Here is a 6,124-nt window from a genome sequence, read left to right as displayed (position 1 = left end):
TTTCTAAAGTTTATTGTTTAATTATTGGGTTAAACAAGTTAATCTCTGAGATTTTTTTCCAGCTTTAATATTCTTTGATTTTATTTTCTTAGTCCTATGGCATTGGAGTCTTCCCAGTTACCAGATAAAGACAGTCATAGATAGAAGTACTTTGGGAAAAAAGAAATGAAGCTGTCTATAAAACTCTGGGAAACAGAGTCTGTTTTTTCTCTTTGGTATAAAATTATTTTTACTGATTGGTTTCAAGATTATTCAGGAGATGAAACCCATGGAATTGTCTATTCTCAAGAACATAAAGTACTAAATCTCATTTGAATCTATGGAGCAAAAATGCTAAAGGAAAGAAAGAGTATTTAAAATAAGATAAATATGATTTATAATCTTTCGCCACTGTGAAACCTATAGAGTTCTTGTTTCCATAAATTTTGTTTAGAGCATATTTTCCCATTAAGGATTGTATACATATACGCATGAGTGTGAATATATATATATATAGGTTACACATGTGCAGAAACTGAACCCATACCAGTGTGTGTTTGTTTGTGAAAAGGAGAGAAAGCATGACATGCACACATTATAGGCAATAAAGTTGAATAGAATACCCTTTATTGTTTGGAGATATGAGGCCCCACTAACTACTGAATAAAGAGAGAATTACTTTCAGTAATAGGTTTCACTCTACTCAGAAATATAAAGCTCTATTTTTAGTTTTTTAAGGAACCTCTATAACATTCTTCATGAGGGCTTCACAGGTGGCTGAGTGGTAAGGAATCCGTCTGCCAATGAAGGGGATGCTGGGGATGCAGGTTCACTCCCTTGGGTCACAATGATCCCTTGGTGTAGGAAATGACAACCCACTGCAGTATTCTTGCCTGAAAAATCCCACGGACAGAGGAAGCTGGTGGGCTACAGTCCATGAAGTCATAAAGATTCACACAACAGTCATAAAGAGCACAACAGCATACCATTCTCCATAGAAACTGTAAAAATTTACATTCCCACCAACAGAGCAGGACGGTCCTTTATTCTCCACACCCTTTCGAGCATTTATTGTTTGTAGATTTTTTGGTGATGGCCATCCTGACTGCTGTGAGGTGATACCTCATTGCTGTTTTGATGTGCATTTCTGTAATAATTAGTGATGTTGAACATCTTTTCGTGTGCTTTTTTGGCCATCCATAGGTCTTCTTTCGGAGAAGGCAATGGCACCCCATTCCAGTACTCTTGCCTGGAAAATCCCATGGATGGAGGAACCTGGTAGGCTGCAGTCCATGAGGTCGCTGAAAGTCGGACACGACTGAGCGACTTCACTTTCACTTTTCACTTTCATGCATTGGAGAAGGAAATGTCAACCCACTCCAGTATTCTTGCCTGGAGAATCCCAGGGATGGGGGAGCCTGGTGGGCTGCCATCTATGGGGTCGCACAGAGTCGGACACGACTGAAGCAACTTAGCAGCAGCAGCAGGTCTTCTTTGGAGAAAAAGCTGTTTAGATCTTTTTTGATTGGATTGCTTGATTTTTTGATAATGAGTGGCATAGTTTAGTTCACTTCAGTCACTCAGTCATGTCCGACTCTTTGCGACCCCATGAATTGCAGCACGCCAAGCCTCCCTGTCCATCACCAACTCCCAGAGTTCACTCAAACTCACATCCATCGAGTCAGTGATGCCATCCAGCCATCTCATCCTCTGTCGTCCCTTTCTCCTCCTGCCCGCAATCCCTCCCAGCATCAGGGTCATTTCCAATGAGTCAACTCTTCTCATGAGATAGCCAAGGTACTGGAGTTTCAGCTTTAGCATCATTCCTTCCAAAGAACACCTAGGACTGATCACCTTTAGGATGGACTGGTTGGATCTCCTTGCAGTCCAAGGGACTCTCAAGAGTCTTCTCCAACACCACACTTCAAAAGCATCAATTCTTCGGTGCTCAGCTTTCTTCACAGTCCAACTCTTACATCCATACATGACTACTGGAAAAAATAGTCTTGACTAGACAGACCTTTGTTGGCAAAGTAATGTCTCTGCTTTTGAATATGCTATCTAGGTTGGTCATAACTTTCCTTCCAAGGAGTGGAAAAGAAATGCAAAGAAGCAAAATGGCTGTCTGGGGAGGCCTTACAAATAGCTGTGAATAGAAGAGAAGCGAAAAGCAAAGGAGAAAAGGAAAGATATAAGCATCCGAATGCAGAGTTCCAAAGAATAGCAAGAAGAGATAATGTATAGATGTATAGAACAGTCTTATGGACTCTGTGGGAGAGGGAGAGGGTGGGAAGATCTGGGAGAATGGCATTGAAACATGTAAAATATCATGTATGAAACGAGATGCCAGTCCAGGTTCGATGCACGATACTGGATGCTTGGGGCTAGTGCACTGGGACGACCCAGAGGGATGGTATGAGGAGGGAGGAGGGAGGAGGGTTCAGGATGGGGAACACATGTATACCTGTGGCGGATTCATTTCGATGTTTGGCAAAACTAATACAATTATGTAAAGTTTAAAAATAAAATAAAATTTAAAAAAATAAAAGGAAAAAAAAAGATTATAGAAAAAAAAAAAAAAAAAAAGGAATAGGTAATGTATCTATGGATGGTGACTTCCTTAGTAGACAGTAAAGCATTTAGCCAGAATCCCTGCACTGTGGAGAAAGAAATCAGGTAGCACAAGCCTTTAAAAAAAAAAAAAAAAAAAGCCTTCCTCAGTGATCAGTGCAAAGAAATAGAGGAAAACAACAGAATGGGAAAGACTAGAGATCTCTTCAAGAAAATCAGAGATACCAAGGGAACATTTCATGGAAAGATGGGCTCAATAAAGGACAGAAATGGTATGGACCTAACAGAAGCAGAAGATATTAAGAAGAGGTGGCAAGAATACACAGAAGAACTGTACAAAAAAGACCATCACGACCAAGATAATCACGATGGTGTGATCACTCACCTAGAACCAGAGATCCTGGAGTGTGAACTCAAGTGGGCCTTAGGAAGCATCACTATGAACAAAGCTAGTGGAGGTGATGAAATTCCAGTTGAACTATTTCAAATCCTAAAAGACGATGCTGTGAAGGTGCTGCACTCAATATGCCAGCAAATTTGGAAAACTCAGCAGTGGCCACAGGACTGGAAAAGGTCAGTTTTCATTCCAGTCCCAAAGAAAGGCAATGCCAAAGAATGGTCAAACTACTGCCCAATTTGCACTCATCTCACACGCTAGTAAAGTAATGCTCAAATGAGTGGCATAAGCTGTTTGTAAATTTTGGATGGGTTGTGCAATTTAGATTAGCGCAGGTGATTTATTTGGATTCAGAGGATCCAAATAAATGCAGGCATCTGTGGAGAAGATGGGAAAACAGATTGGGAGCCAGAACTTTCCATTATTCAGCCACAGCACACTCAGATGTCACAGTTCATGGGCTCTCTGGGATATTGATCACCTCAATCTCCTGGAGGTGGTTGTGCCTGGAGTCTTCAAAAGGTCAGTAGGTCACCTCAGCCTCAAACAGCTTCATCTACCTGCCCAGATGTGCTGTACAGATATGATTGTTTTCTATGTCTTCCATCTGCAGGGCATTGGGAAGTACCAGTTTAGTTTATCCTTGAGAAATATAAAGGGCTATCTAGAAGCCCATATTCAGAAGAGAAGCAAAAAATACCATTAAAATCAACATCTTGTTATACCTCCTTCTTAACACCTGAACATTCTGAACATCATTGACATCAAGTAAGTGTGCGTTTGGATTAGCTCCCGGGTACCCAGTCACCAAATATTATGGAGTAAATAGTGGGACCAGTGGCTTTCATCACTCCATTGTACAGAAGCAGTAGACTCATCTCCCCAGTGTTTTTTTGCAAACCCACACAAAGACATCAAATAAAGCACAGTCTTAGATTCTATCCTATGAGAAAATTTTCTTAAGAGATTTGCACTGAAATCTTGCCTTCTTGTACTTCAAGAAAGCTGTAATCCAGAATCCACCCTCGCTGGTTCTTTGGGAGGGCTGCACGACTCAGCAGCTAATAATTGGAACTCTGATAGGGAGGTGTTGGAGTAGTAGTTAGAAGGGTGAAGCTTCAAGTTGTTTTCTAGTTACAAACTACTATCCTGAGAATGTAGGACACTTGTTAATAGTGATTACATTACAAGAGCGCATTTTTCCATTTCTAAATCATAAAGATTTATGAAGCTGTGTAGTCATGCCTTGTAGCTGATGTTTCTAATGAAAAATAATGTAATTTCCCAGTGCAAATCACACTGATGTGACCTAGAGACATTTCTGTTTTGTCACAACACCATTTAATTGGAACTGAAATTAGCCAGAATTACACCATGTTCCTGGCGAACAGTATGATCCAAAAATATCACCATAGTAACATGTGTATTCTATCAACAAGTCCTCTTTCATATTTTTTAAGGTCTCATTCTATCAATAATTCCGAAACACATTAAAAAATTGTTTTGGAACCCTCAGCTGTTTCTGTAAGGTATTTGTAACTCAATTTAAATGGCATATTGAATTTAAAAAATATATATTTCCCTTCATTTAAGGAAACGTTTGCTTGCTCATTAGGCCAGATCAACTTTGCAGATGTAGTGAGAGCTTCCAGAGATGTTTTATATGACCAAGTGCTGAAATTCATTTTCTTTTTACTGTTTCTTTCATCACCTTCTAAGAAATTATATGTTCATTCCAAGGAGTTAGGTCTCAACTGACCGTGGAAGGGTAACTTTTTTAAAGTTTGCTTCTTTAAGCTATGAGAAATCATAGAGGAAACGGAAAGTTCATATTCTCAAAGAAGTTTTAGTTCTCACTTCAGCAATTGCAAGAGAAATCTATTTTGGTTATATATAGATGAAATGGTTATAATTGGTCCTTCCTAGGTTTAAAGCAGGTCATTTCCTCCCTTCATCAGCTAGGTTCGTTAAGTGTTTATAAAAGTAACAATTTGTACAGGGATGAATTTGAAAAATGATCGTTAAATCCGTTAGGATGCCCCAGGTTGATGTGTGGGTGGTTAAAAGGGATGAAGGAGGTGAATGGGAAGATGGAGGAAGGGAGGAGAGAAGAGATAATATTTTAAGGCATTTTACCGTCACACAAATGACATTGTGTAAATAGTAAATGAATTTTAAAGAAAAAAAAAAAACCAGATCCTCCTAAAAAAAAGGGTAAGAGTTCTATAATGCTGAAAAGCAATGTTTGTGGGTGAAAAACATGAGTGATGACAGAGGATGGGAAATTCTTCCAGCAAGCTATAGCTTGTGAAAGTTTGAAATGCTCTCATCTGAATGGCCGATTTTTTTTTTTTTTTTTAATCTTTCTGAACTGCACTTAGCACCAGCGGGATCTTAGTTCCCTGACCAGGGATTGAACCTGCGTCCCCTGCAGTGGAAGTGCAGAGTCTTAACCACTGGACCACTAGGGAGGTCCCCGAGTGGTCTATTGTGTGAAGATCATGTGTGAACATTTCAGCTTTTCTGTGTATGAGAACCTTCAGCTTGATGCGTGTGCTCATTTGCTCAGGTGTGTACAACTCTTTGCGATCCCATGGACTGTAGCCTGCTAGGCTCCACTGTCCATGGAATTTTCCAGGCAAGAATACTAGTGTGGGTTACTATGCCCTCCCCTAGGGGATCTTCCCAACCCAGGGACCGAATCTGCCTCTCCTGAATCTCCTGCATTGGCAGGCTGATTCTTTGCCTCTTTGCTACCTGGGAAGCGCAGATTGATACCATTAAGAATGAAAAAAAGGATTGTTTTGTCGAAAGATTGTCTTTGATTCATCATGCTCAGAATATTCCAGTGTTCTTGCCTGGAGAATCCCAGGGATGGCAGAGCCTGGTGGGCTGCCGTCTATGGGGTCGCACAGAGTCGGACATGACTGAAGTGACTTAGCAGCAGCAGCAGCAGCAGCAGCTCAGAATATGGTAGATGAAGCAATGAACTTTTCGAAGATGTTGGCTTTATCTTTGTTTTGTCACTGTGGATAGATAAATGATCCATAAAGCAAAACATTCCACATAAAGTCATTTGTTTTTCACTTTGACTTGAACTCCTTAACTGTATCACAGCTCTACGTGGACATTTTCATCTAGAACAACATGCTTCGTGAGCTCAGTGGCCTCATTTGA

The 6,124-nt window shown here is 40.3% G+C and overlaps 1 non-coding gene across 1 annotated transcript; it reads right to left on the bottom strand.

Moving 5' to 3' along the window:
• Nucleotides 1-5,345: 5,345 nt before the first annotated feature.
• Nucleotides 5,346-5,418, bottom strand: TRNAG-UCC (transfer RNA glycine (anticodon UCC)). Its single transcript has one exon. It is a non-coding gene; the product is annotated as a tRNA-Gly (tRNA).
• Between the last annotated feature and the right edge of the window lie 706 nt (nucleotides 5,419-6,124).

The sequence above is a fragment of the Bos mutus genome, chromosome 17 (genome assembly GCF_027580195.1).
Source record: "Bos mutus isolate GX-2022 chromosome 17, NWIPB_WYAK_1.1, whole genome shotgun sequence".
NCBI lineage: Eukaryota > Metazoa > Chordata > Mammalia > Artiodactyla > Bovidae > Bos > Bos mutus.
Note: the sequence above shows the minus strand (reverse complement) of the source record. Positions and strands in the feature narration are given on the sequence as shown.